The following is a 14,422-nucleotide window of genomic DNA, read 5'->3' on the forward strand; positions in this document are numbered from 1 at the left end:
TGTCCCCTTATATACTTATACATGGTTATTAGATCGCCCCTCAGTCGTCTTTTTTCTAGACTAAATAATCCTAATTTCGCTAATCTATCTGGGTATTGTAGTTCTCCCATCCCCTTTATTAATTTTGTTGCCCTCCTTTGTACTCTCTCTAGTTCCATTATATCCTTCCTGAGCACCGGTGCCCAAAACTGGACACAGTACTCCATGTGCGGTCTAACTAGGGATTTGTACAGAGGCAGTATAATGCTCTCATCATGTGTATCCAGACCTCTTTTAATGCACCCCATGATCCTGTTTGCCTTGGCAGCTGCTGCCTGGCACTGGCTGCTCCAGGTAAGTTTATCATTAACTAGGATCCCCAAGTCCTTCTCCCTGTCAGATTTACCCAGTGGTTTCCCGTTCAGTGTGTAATGGTGATATTGATTCCCTCTTCCCATGTGTATAACCTTACATTTATCATTGTTAAACCTCATCTGCCACCTTTCAGCCCAAGTTTCCAACTTATCCAGATCCATCTGTAGCAGAATACTATCTTCTCTTGTATTAACTGCTTTACATAGTTTTGTATCATCTGCAAATATCGATATTTTACTGTGTAAACCTTCTACCAGATCATTAATGAATATGTTGAAGAGAACAGGTCCCAATACTGACCCCTGCGGTACCCCACTGGTCACAGCGACCCAGTTAGAGACTATACCATTTATAACCACCCTCTGCTTTCTATCACTAAGCCAGTTACTAACCCATTTACACACATTTTCCCCCAGACCAAGCATTCTCATTTTGTGTACCAACCTCTTGTGCGGCACGGTATCAAACGCTTTGGAAAAATCGAGATATACCACGTCCAATGACTCACCGTGGTCCAGTCTATAGCTTACCTCTTCATAAAAACTGATTAGATTGGTTTGACAGGAGCGATTTCTCATAAACCCATGCTGATATGGAGTTAAACAGTTATTCTCATTGAGATAATCCAGAATAACATCCCTCAGAAACCCTTCAAATATTTTACCAACAATAGAGGTTAGACTTACTGGCCTATAATTTCCAGGTTCACTTTTAGAGCCCTTTTTGAATATTGGCACCACATTTGCTATGCGCCAGTCCTGCGGAACAGACCCTGTCGCTATAGAGTCACTAAAAATAAGAAATAATGGTTTATCTATTACATTACTTAGTTCTCTTAGTACTCGTGGGTGTATGCCATCCGGACCCGGAGATTTATCTATTTTAATCTTATTTAGCCGGTTTCGCACCTCTTCTTGGGTTAGATTGGTGACCCTTAATATAGGGTTTTCATTGTTTCTTGGGAGTTCACCTAGCATTTCATTTTCCACCGTGAATACCGTGGAGAAGAAGGTGTTTAATATGTTAGCTTTTTCCTCGTCATCTACAACCATTCTTTCCTCACTATTTTTTAAGGGGCCTACATTTTCAGTTTTTATTCTTTTACTATTGATATAGTTGAAGAACAGTTTGGGATTAGTTTTACTCTCCTTAGCAATGTGCTTCTCTGTTTCCTTTTTGGCAGCTTTAATTAGTTTTTTAGATAAAGTATTTTTCTCCCTATAGTTTTTTAGAGCTTCAATGGTGCCATCCTGCTTTAGTAGTGCAAATGCTTTCTTTTTACTGTTAATTGCCTGTCTTACTTCTTTGTTTAGCCACATTGGGTTTTTCCTATTTCTAGTCCTTTTATTCCCACAAGGTATAAACCGCTTACACTGTCTATTTAGGATGTTCTTAAACATTTCCCATTTATTATCTGTATTCTCATTTCTGAGGATATTGTCCCAGTCTACCAGATTAAGGGCATCTCTAAGCTGTTCAAACTTTGCCTTCCTAAAGTTCAATGTTTTTGTGACTCCCTGACAAGTCCCCCTAGTGAAAGACAGGTGAAACTGCACAATATTGTGGTCGCTATTTCCTAAATGCCCAACCACCTGCAGATTTGTTATTCTGTCAGGTCTATTAGATAGTATTAGGTCTAAAAGTGCTGCTCCTCTGGTTGGATTCTGCACCAATTGTGAAAGATAATTTTTCTTGGTTATTAGCAGAAACCTGTTGCCTTTATGGGTTTCACAGGTTTCTGTTTCCCAGTTAATATCCGGGTAGTTAAAGTCCCCCATAACCAGGACCTCATTATGGGTTGCAGCTTCATCTATCTGCTTTAGAAGTAGACTTTCCATGCTTTCTGTTATATTTGGGGGTTTGTAACAGACCCCAATGAGAATTTTGTTACCATTTTTCCCTCCATGAATTTCAACCCATATGGACTCGACATCCTCATTCCCTTCGCTAATATCCTCCCTTAAAGTGGACTTTAGACAAGACTTTACATAGAGACAAACCCCTCCTCCTCTCCGATTTTTACGATCCTTTCTAAACAGACTGTAACCCTGTAAGTTAACTGCCCAGTCATAGCTTTCATCTAACCATGTCTCGGTTATTCCCACTATGTCAAAGTTACCTGTAGATATTTCTGCTTCTAGTTCTTCCATCTTGTTTGTCAGGCTTCTGGCGTTTGCGAGCATGCAGTTTAGAGGATTTTGTTTTGTTCCAATCTCCTCACTGTGGATTGTTTTAGAAATGTTCTTACCTCCCTTCTGAGTATGTTTTCCTGGGTCGTCTTTGTTCGAGTCTAATGTTTTTCTTCCCGTCCCCTCTTCTTCTAGTTTAACGCCCTCCTGATGAGTGTAGTGAGTCTTCTGGCGAATGTGTGTTTCCCAGGTTTGTTGAGGTGTAGTCCGTCTCTGGCGAGGAGTCCATCATACCAGTAATTCACACCGTGGTCCAGGAATCCAAATCCTTGTTGTCTGCACCATCGTCTTAGCCAGTTGTTTGCATCAAGGATCCTGTTCCATCTCCTGGTGCCATGCCCGTCTACTGGAAGGATAGAAGAAAAAACTACCTGTGCATCCAGTTCCTTTACTTTCTTCCCCAACTCTTCAAAGTCCTTGCAGATTGTCGGTAGGTCCTTCCTTGCCGTGTCATTGGTGCCAACATGTATCAGAAGAAATGGGTGGACGTCCTTGGAGCTGAAGAGCTTTGGTATCCTATCGGTCACATCCTTGATCATCGCACCTGGAAGGCAGCATACTTCTCTTGCAGTTATGTCCGGTCTGCAGATGGCTGCTTCGGTGCCTCTCAGTAGTGAGTCTCCCACCACCACCACTCTTCGTTGCTTCTTGGCTGTACTTTTTGCTGTCACTTGTTGCTGTGTGCCCTTTTCTTTTTTGCTTGCTGGTATTGCTTCATTCTTAGGTGTGCCATCTTCATCCTCTACAAAGATTTGATATCGGTTCTTCAGTTGTGTGGTTGGTGATTTCTCCATGGTCTTCTTGCTTCTTTTGGTCACATGCTTCCACTCATCTGCTTTTGGAGGTTCTCTGACACTTTTTGCACCTTCTGTGACCAGTAGAGATGCTTCTGTTCTGTCTAGAAAGTCTTCATTCTCTTTGATGAGTTTCAAAGTTGCTATTCTTTCTTCCAGACCCCGCACCTTTTCTTCTAAAAGGGCCACTAGTCTACACTTCTGACAGGTGAAATTGGATTCTTCTTCTGGTCGATCTGTGAACATGTAGCACATGCTCACCAGTATACCAGTTTGGTTTTTACCCTCATGTTGCGTACCTGTTTGGGTTTACCTTTTAACCATGTTGGGTACCTGTTTGAGTTTATTTTTAAATCAAGATGTGCATACCCAAAGTTCTACTGTTACCAATAAACCTTTTTTTTACAAAAGTGTTATTTGTTCCTAATGAATAAATACAAGAGATTTTTCAACCAAAAACTTTTATTAACAATGTAGCACACAAAAAAATGGGGTACTAAATGTTTTCATACGTCGGGGTGGAGATACTATCGGAGGCACTGTCTGATAGGGACACTTCGACAGTGGGAGTGTGGAGAGAGGAATGTGATGGTGGTGGAGAATGTTCACCGGTTAGGGGTGAAGGAGTGGAGAAAGCTATTGAGCGGGTGGACAAGAAAGTGGGATTGGGGTTAGAAATTTGGTAGGGTGGAGGGGTGTACGAAATGTTTTGGGAGGACTGGGTGGCAGAATGAGTGATGTGTGTAGAAGATGTTTGGGAAGAGGGTGATACAGTCTGTTGGAAGTGGGCAGGGAGAGGAGGTGAGGATGAAGTAGATGGGAAGTTGTATGGGTCTGGATCATCATATGGGTGTGAAGTGGCACGGGAGGGATGCTGATAGTGTGGATGGTGGGAAGGGGCACGGGGCTGGTGGTGTGGCTGGTGGGACGGGGCACGATGTGGATGATGGCGAGTTGGGCGTGATGGGGCAATGTCTGTTTGGCGATACGGGTCAGGAGGATGGTACTGGCTGTAGTGGTGGACAGTGGAGGAAGGGGGGCAAGTTGGAGGATGGTTGGAAGAACTATCTGCTCTAGAGGCAATTAGCGCTAGAGTAGACTGGCAGGATTCCATTACTTGCATCTGCTGAGAAGTAGATAGCGTCTCCATTTGCTCAAGCACCGACTGAAAAAAAGTGTTGTTCGGGGACTGTTTTGCCTCTGAACGCATCGTTACCAGAAGTGTATGCATCTCGAGCATACTTTTATTTATGAAATTGAATCCTGCAGCCATTTGCTCGGACAAAACTTTCAGACAGTTCTGGAACGATGCGTTCAGGTGCAAGAACTCGGGAGCACAACTATGTATCTGACCCCTCTGGCGAAACCGCCCCGATGCTACAGGTGTACTAGAGGTGGCTGCAGCAGAAGGGTGGGGTACAGGAAACGCTATGTTCTCACCAGCAGCTACATGCAATGGAACCGGCCAGGATGCTCCAGTGCTCGTGGATGGGAAAGAGGGATCGGTAGAGTGGGAAGGTGCAGAGTGGGAAAATGCAGAGTGGGAAGGTGCAGAGTGGGAAGGTGCAGAGTGGGAAGGTGCAGAGGGTTCCTCACTGTCAAAGTGTCCCTCGGTGGCGGCCTCTTGAGGAATCGCCCCCGAAGTGTTCAATTGTGCTGCAGGCTCCAGAGTGCTCCCAACGGTACTGTGGAAAAAGAGAGAAACAAACAATTAATATACTGTCATTGCATGGCCCTGGCTGAAAGAGCAAAAGAGGTTAGACATGTAAAACATTAGTGCATGTGGTGGGTAATATTTACCTTCGGGTGACCATCGTTGACCTGAGGAACGACAGGGCCCTTGCGTATTTGTACGTGCTCCTGCGTCCTCCAGATCCACTCCGGGCCTGCATCTCTTTATTGAACTCCTTCTTAAAGCGATCCCTGATCGACCGCCACCTTTTCACAATCCGCTCACCTGTTAAAATAGGAGAAAGACAACTTGGTTAGAAACAGCATTTTAGAATGCATCACCAAAACTGAACTGAGGATACTTACGTTCTTGAATCTGGGCCTGAACATCTAGGTCCTCCCACCTCGGAATCAGTTCACAGCAGATTTGCTCCCAGAGTCGACGGGTCACTGAGAGATCAGCATGGCGGCGGTCACCCATATTCCACAACGGCTCCCTGTCTCTGACAAGATCGATGAGGAGGTCAATATCAAGGCCGACCTCCTCACCGTCCGAATCTGGAGCACGCTGTGAAACCTGTTTGAAAAGGGGGAAAAAATTAACACCAAATTTGAAACATTGCTAACCTGCACCCAAAAAATAACAAAAAACCTACATGACGACGGCCGCCACGTGAATGTCGCCGACGACCCCGGGAGCCACTGGAAGGACCTATTGCTTGGGCACCAGATTCAGAACTCTAGAATACAAAAATAAAAAATTATGGGGTTGTTGGTAGCCATTCTATGTGTTGTGTGCCATGTGATATATATGTTTTGTATGTGTTGTGTGTGGTTTGAAAGTATCAGTTTCTATGTATTTTGTTGTAAGCATCTAGTGTTATGTTTTGTGTGTAGTGTAGGGTGTGTTTCCGCAATACATCACAGATACATACCAATTGTGAGCCCTCTCCGTGGGTTTCTCCACCCCTTCCCTCATCTTCAGGGACCACCTCTTCTCCGGGGGACTCAGCCTCATCAGCTTCCTACGATGAAACATTAAAGAATAGATGATACACACACACACACACACACACCTTTGGTTCATACTAACCTCTGTGCGTGGACGGCGAGGAGGAGGAGACCTCCCCGGAGACATGGCTCTCAGCTCTGTGGAAGTCTCTCGGCTCTCGGCTCTGTGGCAGGCTCTCGGCTCCCGGCTCTGTGGCAGGCTCTCGGCTCTGTGGCAGGCTCTCAGCTCTGTGGCAGGCTCTCAGCTCTGTGGCAGGCTCTCGGCTCCCGGCTCTGTGGCAGGCTCTCAGCTCTGTGGCAGGCTCTCGGCTCCCGGCTCTGTGGCAGGCTCTCAGCTCCCGGCTCTGTGGCAGGCTCTCGGCTCCCGGCTCTGTGGCAGGCTCTCAGCTCTGTGGCAGGCTCTCGGCTCCCGGCTCTGTGGCAGGCTCTCAGCTCCCGGCTCTGTGGCAGGCTCTCGGCTCCCGGCTCTGTGGCAGGCTCTCGGCTCCCGGCTCTGTGGCAGGCTCTCAGCTCTGTGGCAGGCTCTCAGCTCTGTGGCAGGCTCTCGACTCCCGGCTCTGTGGCAGGCTCTCAGCTCTGTGGAATCGGCTCCCGGCTCTGTGGAAGGCTCCCGGCTCTGTGGCAGGCTCTCAGCTCTGTGGCAGGCTCTCGGCTCCCGGCTCTGTGGCAGGCTCTCAGCTCTGTGGAATCGGCTCCCGGCTCTGTGGAAGGCTCCCGGCTCTGTGGCAGGCTCTCAGCTCTGTGGCAGGCTCTCAGCTCTGTGGCAGGCTCTCAGATCCCGGCTCTGTGGCAGGCTCTCAGCTCTGTGGCAGGCTCTCGGCTCTGTGGCAGGCTCTCGGCTCCCGGCTCTGTGGCAGGCTCTCAGCTCTGTGGCAGGCTCTCAGCTCTGTGGCAGGCTCTCGGCTCCCGGCTCTGTGGCAGGCTCTCAGCTCTGTGGAATCGGCTCCCGGCTCTGTGGAAGGCTCCCGGCTCTGTGGCAGGCTCCCAGCTCTGTGGAATCGGCTCCCGGCTCTGTGGAAGGCTCCCGGCTCTGTGGCAGGCTCTCAGCTCTGTGGCAGGCTCTCGGCTCCCGGCTCTGTGGCAGGCTCTCAGCTCTGTGGAATCGGCTCCCGGCTCTGTGGAAGGCTCCCGGCTCTGTGGCAGGCTCTCAGCTCTGTGGCAGGCTCTCAGCTCTGTGGCAGGCTCTCAGCTCTGTGGCAGGCTCTCTGGCTCCTTCCGTCTTGGCAGGGTGTTGGCTCTTCTGCTTTTGGGCTGGAAATGGCTGAAGGCCTCATGGCCCTGCTTTATATATAGTCCAGGGGGCTGATCAAAGTTTTTTGAGCATGCTCAGTGTAAAAAGCTGGATACGGCCGCCGGATCCGATTTTTTCCGGATCCGGCGCTTTCCGGCATCCATAGACATGCATTGTTGTAAAAAGCCGGAAAGACCGGATCCGGCCTTTCCGGCTTTTTCGCCGGAGACAAAAAACGTTACAGTACACGTTTTTTCCAGACGCCGGAATCGACTTGACGCCGGATCCGGCATCAAACCGGAAGGAATGCTGGGCTATCAGGCGCCATCCGGCACCAATAATATTCAATGGGGGAAATGCCGGATCCGTCTTCTCCGGTTTTCTATTCCGTTTTTTGTCGGAAGAGCCGGAATTCGCCTGAAACAAAAAACCTGATGTGTGAAAGCAGCCTAAGTCTGTGTTCTGACTAAAACCGCCCCCCCCCCCCTGATTTCCCGGGCAAAGTAGCCATTTTCCCCTGGATCTTGTGTCTTACACACATGTTCCTGACTCTCTCCTCCTGCAGATCATTGCTCTTGATAAGCGGATTCCAGTGAGGCACAAATGTACTTACAGGTGTGTGCTATGTTAGAATAGTTATGCAGCCACTGTGTAGCAGTGTGTATAGTTAGGCATGTTGTGCTTTATTTCATATTGCTGTTTCTCTGTATGCAGATAGATGTTTGCCTGTATAAAATAATACAATGCTGACAGCCTGAACCTGCCCTAAGATAGCCATGAGAACTGTGTATCTGCCTTATCCTGTGTTCAGTGTTAGCTCTCTAATCTCTCTGTTATTCATGTTATTGCCTCTTGTAGCATTCTGTAATATGCCAAGTACTGATGCACTGTTATTTCCTTTGCAGTTTTTACCTGATCATCCATTGTATCGAATATCTCACAATATCATCTACTATTGTTGTTTATCGTTCACCATCTCAATAAATATAGACTTAAGAACCTATACAGTCTGTTTACTGAGGCAATGAATGAAGGTTTAGCCGTATGCTAGAATCCACACAGCATCATACGTGGAGGAAGGCAGAACAGTAAAAACGGAACCGCCGGTCGCACGCGGTGATTATACAGACTGTACGGGACCGCTACCACCCAAACTGCTCCGCATATGGGTATTACAGCAGCTGCCATACAGCCGCAAGGAATAAGAACCCAGGACCCAGTTAAAATGGACCACCTGTCACACGCGGTGATTACACAGACTGTATGGGACCGCTACCACCCAAACTGCTCTGCATACGGGTATTACAGCAGCCACCATACAGCCGCGGGGAACAAGAGTCTAGGCCTCAGTAAAAATTTAACTTCTGGCCGCAGGTGGTGGTTGTACAGCCTGTATGGGACTGCTACAACCCAAACTGCTCCGCATACGGGTATGACAGCAGCCGCCATACAGCCGTGGGGAACAAGAGTCCAGGCTCCAGTAAAAACGGACTGCTGGTCCCACGCGGTGATTACACAGACTGTATGGCACTGCTACCACCCGAACTGCTCCGCAATACGGGTATTACATCAGCCGCCATACAGCTGTGGGGAACAAGAGTCCAGGCCCCAGTAAAAACGGAACCGCTGGTCGCATGCGGTGATTGCATCAGACTGTACGGGACTGCTAACACCCACACTGCTCCGCATACGGTTATCACAGCAGACGTCACACAGCTGCAGAACGAAGCCCGCCAAGATGTGCTACGCCATTCCCGCCGAGCGGATGCTCACCCGCACAAAGACTCAGTTTCCTGCCGAAATACTCAGTATTATGCAGCTAAACACACAATGTCTCGACACGATATATCGTCACTCAAAATGAGGTCACGAGCAGGCTCTAACAAGTCTTCAATAAAAGAGCTTGCTGCTGTTGCTCGTGCCAAAGCTAAAGCAGCCAAAGCGAGGTCCTCTTTCGCCGAACAAGAGATGCATCTAAAGATGAGACAAGCAGAACATGAAGCAAAACATTATGCAAAAACCGCACGTTTGCAGGCAGAGAAAGAAAAGGAGAGTGCGCGCCTGCGAGTGTCTCTAGAAAGACTTGCGGCAGACAAAGAGACAGCAGCCTCAATAGATAAGGCAGAGTACTAGGAAGCTATGGAGGATCCTGATGATAAGAGACATAGCAACATTCTTGGAACACATCTAGAGCAGCAAGATCCAGCGCACCGCGTCGCAGAGTATATCCATCAACATTCTGGCATGGATGACAGCCCTGACACACTACATCGAACAGCTTGTGCTGATTACCAGCGATCCAACCCCGAACTTCGCTACTATAGACAAGAGGATGCCCAGCATGGAGATGTCGACCACAGCTACCGTTCCACTGAGCAGAAGGTACAGCTCCCATCCTGCCTTAAAAAGACACCTTCACCGGAAAGGTACTACGCAGACTATCCGAAGCCAGGAGCGTCTCACACGTATGGTGGTACACCACACACACCACACATTAGACATGACTATAACACACCGGCTCATACCAGCACTGACCTAGCCACGATGGACTTTGCAAAGTTCTTTGCACGCTGAGAACTGGTTACTAAAGGACTTGTAAAGTTCACTGATAAAGCCGAAAACTATAGATCATAGCGTGCCTCGTTCCAGAACGCCATTCAGGGACTGGACCTTTCTAGTAGTGAGGAATTAGATCTCCTGGTAAAGTGGCTCGGAAGTGAGTCAGTCGAGCATGCCAAAAGACTAAGAGACATTAATATAAAGTATCCACACATAGATCTACGCAAAGTGTGGGTAACACTTGATGAATGCTATGGGAGCCACTATGGACTTTGCAAAGTTCTTTGCCCACCGAGAACTGGTTACTAAAGGACTTGTAAAGTTCACTGATAAAGCCGAAAACTATAGATCATAGCGTGCCTCGTTCCAGAACGCCATTCAGGGACTGGACCTTTCTAGTAGTGAGGAATTAGATCTCCTGGTAAAGTGGCTCGGAAGTGAGTCAGTCGAGCATGCCAAAAGACTAAGAGACATTAATATAAAGTATCCACACACAGGTCTACGTAAAGTGTGGGTAAGACTTGATGAATGCTATGGGTCCATAGAAGTCATAGAGAATACTTTATACAAAAGAATTGATGATTTTCCTAAGATAGGGTCTAAAGGTTATCAGAAGCTAAGAGAATTGAGTGATTTATTGATAGAGTTACAGGTTGCCCAGAAGGAAGGTCACTTGCCCGGATTGGCATTCTTAGTAGTGTTGAGCGATACCGTCCGATACTTGAAAGTATCGGTATCGGATAGTATCGGCCGATACCCAAAAAGTATCAGATATCGCCGATACCGATACCTGATGCCAATACAAGTCAATGGGACACCAAGTATCGGAAGGTATCCTGATGGTTCCCAGGGTCTGAAGGAGAGGAAACTCTCCTTCAGGCCCTGGGATCCATATTAATGTGTAAAATAAAGAATTAAAATAAAAAATATTGATATAATTACCTCTCCGGAGGCCCCTGGACATCACCGCTGGTAACCGGCAGCCTTCTTTGCTTAAAATGAGCGCGTTTAGGACCTGAGAATGACGTCGCGGCTTCTGATTGGTCGCTTGCTGCTCATGTGACCGCCACGCGACCAATCAGAAGCCGAGACGTCATTCTCAGGTCCTAAATTCCTAGAATGAGGAGTTTAGGACCTGAGAATGACGTCGCGGCTTCTGATTGGTCGCGTGGCGGTCACATGAGCGGCACGTGACAAATCAGAAGCCGTGACGTCATGGAAGTCCCTAAACGCGCTCATTTTAAACAAAGAAGGCTGCCGGTTACCAGCGGTGATGTCCAGGCGCCTCCGGAGAGGTGAGCATATCAATATTTTTTATTTTAATTCTTTATTTTACACATTAATATGGATCCAATACCGATTCCTGATACCACAAAAGTATCGGAACTCATTATCAGAATTCCGATACCACAAGTATCGGCCGATACCCGATACTTGCGGTATCGGAATGCTCAACACTAATTCTTAGACACTGCTAGGGGTGTCAATCCGATAATACAGAAACTCCCTTACAACTTACAAGAAGAGTGGGTTACTCATGGTTCACGGTATAAGCAAACTCGTAAGGTATCATTCCCTCCTTTTACTGTCTTGTGGAATTTGTCACCCAACAAGCTAGGATTAGAAATGCCCCTAGTTTTGACTTCACTCTGGCATGTTCCAATGCCCCTGGTGTCAAACCCAGTAAGACACCTGTGGCAGTCCACAAAACTAATATTGTTTCCACAGGTTCTCATCACAATACAAGTAAGCCCCCTCCAGAAGAGAACAAACCTCAATATGTCAGTAAGCAGTGTCCTCTACACAGGAAACCACATCCTCTACTGAAATGCAGAGCCTTCAGGGAGAAGTCTCTGGAGGATCGCAAAGGTTTCCTCAAGGAAAACAACATCTGCTTCAAGTAATGTGTCACAACCTCTCATCTTGCCAGGAACTGTGAAGCTAACATGAAATGTGCAGAATCCAGCAGCACAGATCACAACACAGCCTTGCACCCTGGACCACCTCCATGAGCATTGTCGCAAGCAGTGGAGCATGATGGGAAGCAAAAGAACACTGAAGATGACACACCTATGGTTACCTCTCAATATACTGAGATCTGTAAGGGACTCACAGGAGGACGATCTTGTTCAAAAATCTGCCTTGTCCGAGTCTACCCAGCAGACCGCAGGGACAAAGCGTTCAAGATACATGCAATCCTGGATGAACAAAGTAAAAGGTCTCTAGCCAAGTCCATCTTCTTTGACTACTTCTGCATTGGAGGCCCCGGTTCTCCCTATTCCTTGAAGACATGTGCAGGTACCGTTGAGACTGCGGGGAGGAAAGCAACCGGATACAAGGTGGAGTCCATAGATGGCCAGACCTGCCTATCACTACCGACCATCCTGCAGTGCAACCAGATTCCCGACGACAGGTCAGAGATACCATCAAGGAAGGTGGCAGCACATCATCCCCACCTGAAGCGTATAGCCCACCTGATACCCGAGTTGGACCAAGAAGCCCCAATAGCTTTACTCCTGGGAAGAGATATACTACGAGCCCACAAGACTAGAGAATATATCAACGGCTCCCGGTACGCTCCATATGCACAGAGGCTCGACCTTGGATGGGTCATTATAGGAAACGTCTGTCTAGGAGGAGCACACAAGCCGGCCTCAGTCAACAGTATGCTTACCAGCACACTTGAAAATGGACGTCAGTCTGTCTTCCATCCATGTAACAATAGTCTACTGGTAAAGGAATTACCAAACAGCACTTCCCTACCTTGCCCTTTCTCAGTTCTTAATGACGAAGACCACGCCTGTGAAGGTGAACAAGACCACATAGGATGTACGGTCTTCCACAGGATGAAGGAAGATGACAAGGTAGCAATGTCTATAGAAGACGGGATGTTCTTGGACATCATGGATTGTCAAATTGTCAAGGACAAGTCAAACAGTTGGGTCGCACCATTACCATTTTGACCTTGGAGAAGACGCCTACCCAACAACAGGGAACTGGTCTACAACCGATTCATCTCCCTCAGACACAAGTTTCTGAAGTCACCTGAGACGAAGCAACATTTCTTTACTTTCATGGGGAAGATATTCCAGAACAACCACGCAGAGATTTCACCTGCACTTTGGCACTCAGAGGAGTGTTGGTACTTGCCCATCTTCGAAGTGTACCATCCTAAGAAGCCAGGGCAAATAAGAGTGGTATTCGACTCAAGCGCTAAATGCGAAAACGTCTCATTGAATGATGTCCTATTGTCGGTCCCAGACCTCAACAACAGACGTCTAGAAGTACAACTCTGTTTCCGCAGAGATACGGTGGAATGATATGCAACAGATGTTCCACTGTTTTCTCATCAAGGAGGAACACAGAAACTATTTGAGGTTCTTCTGGTACTGCGACAATGACCCAGTCAAAGCAATCGCAGCAGTAGCATACCTCAAAACCATAGACGAGAAGGAACAATGCCTTGTTGGATTCATGATGAACCGTACAAAACTGGCACCACTACACGAACACACGATACCCAGACTGGAACTCTGCGCTGCCGTCCTCGCAGTTGAGTTGGCTGAGTTTATCTCAGATGGGATGAATCTGGAGATCAAAGATTCAGAGTTCTACACCAATACCAAGGTGGGACTGGGATACATCTGCAATGAAACGCGACGCTTCTATGTCTACGTCCGCAACCGAGTACTAAGGATAAGGAAATCCACCTGCCCTAATCAGTGGCACTAAATGCCTACTCACCACGATCCTGCAGACCATGCGACTAGATCCATTGCACCAAGTCATCTTAAGGACACTACATGGTTCACAGGCCCTGCCTCCTTGAACTGTTCTATGCCTCACATAAGCAGGTCTGGTACATTCGAACTATTGGATCCAGATACCGATGAAGAGCTCCATCCTCGAGTGTCTGCTCTCCACCCTGCAAATCAGGACAAAGTGGCAGAAAGACCGTCCAAGCATCCAACCTGGCGATGTTGTACTCGTCAAAGTCAGTCAGTCGCATCGAAACGAGTGGCCACTCGGCCTAGTCTCCAAACCCTTTCCCAGCAAGGATAGGAAGGTGCACATAGTAGAGGTCAGAGAGTGCAAGCTTGGGGAGAACAAACTGTTCTTCAGGCCAGTTACTGAACTTATATTGTTATTTTCCCCAAAAGAACCATATAGTGGCATCCGTTCATGCCAGGCGGGGAGTGTTCTGCCCATTAATGTGCAGCAAGTTAATTCACAATGTAGTACCAGTTGTCACCATTAGAGGTCATTAGGTACACATTAATCCTGTTCTGTGTCCAGGAGCTTATCACTTTAAGTCTGTGTTCTGACTAAAACCGCCCCCCCCCCCCTGATTTCCCGGGCAAAGTAGCCATTTTCCCCTGGATCTTGAGTCTTACACACATGTTCCTGGCTCTCTCCTCCTGCAGATCATTGCTCTTGATAAGTGGATTCCAGTGAGGCACAAATGTACTTACAGGTGTGTGCTGTGTTAGAACAGTTATGCAGCCACTGTGTAGCAGAGTGTGTAGTTAGGCATGTTGTGCTTTATTTCATATTGCTATTTCTCTGTATGCAGATAGATGTTTGCCTGTATAAAGTAATACAATGCTGACAGC

Source organism: Ranitomeya imitator, chromosome 5 (genome assembly GCF_032444005.1).
Source record: "Ranitomeya imitator isolate aRanImi1 chromosome 5, aRanImi1.pri, whole genome shotgun sequence".
Classification (NCBI taxonomy): domain Eukaryota; kingdom Metazoa; phylum Chordata; class Amphibia; order Anura; family Dendrobatidae; genus Ranitomeya; species Ranitomeya imitator.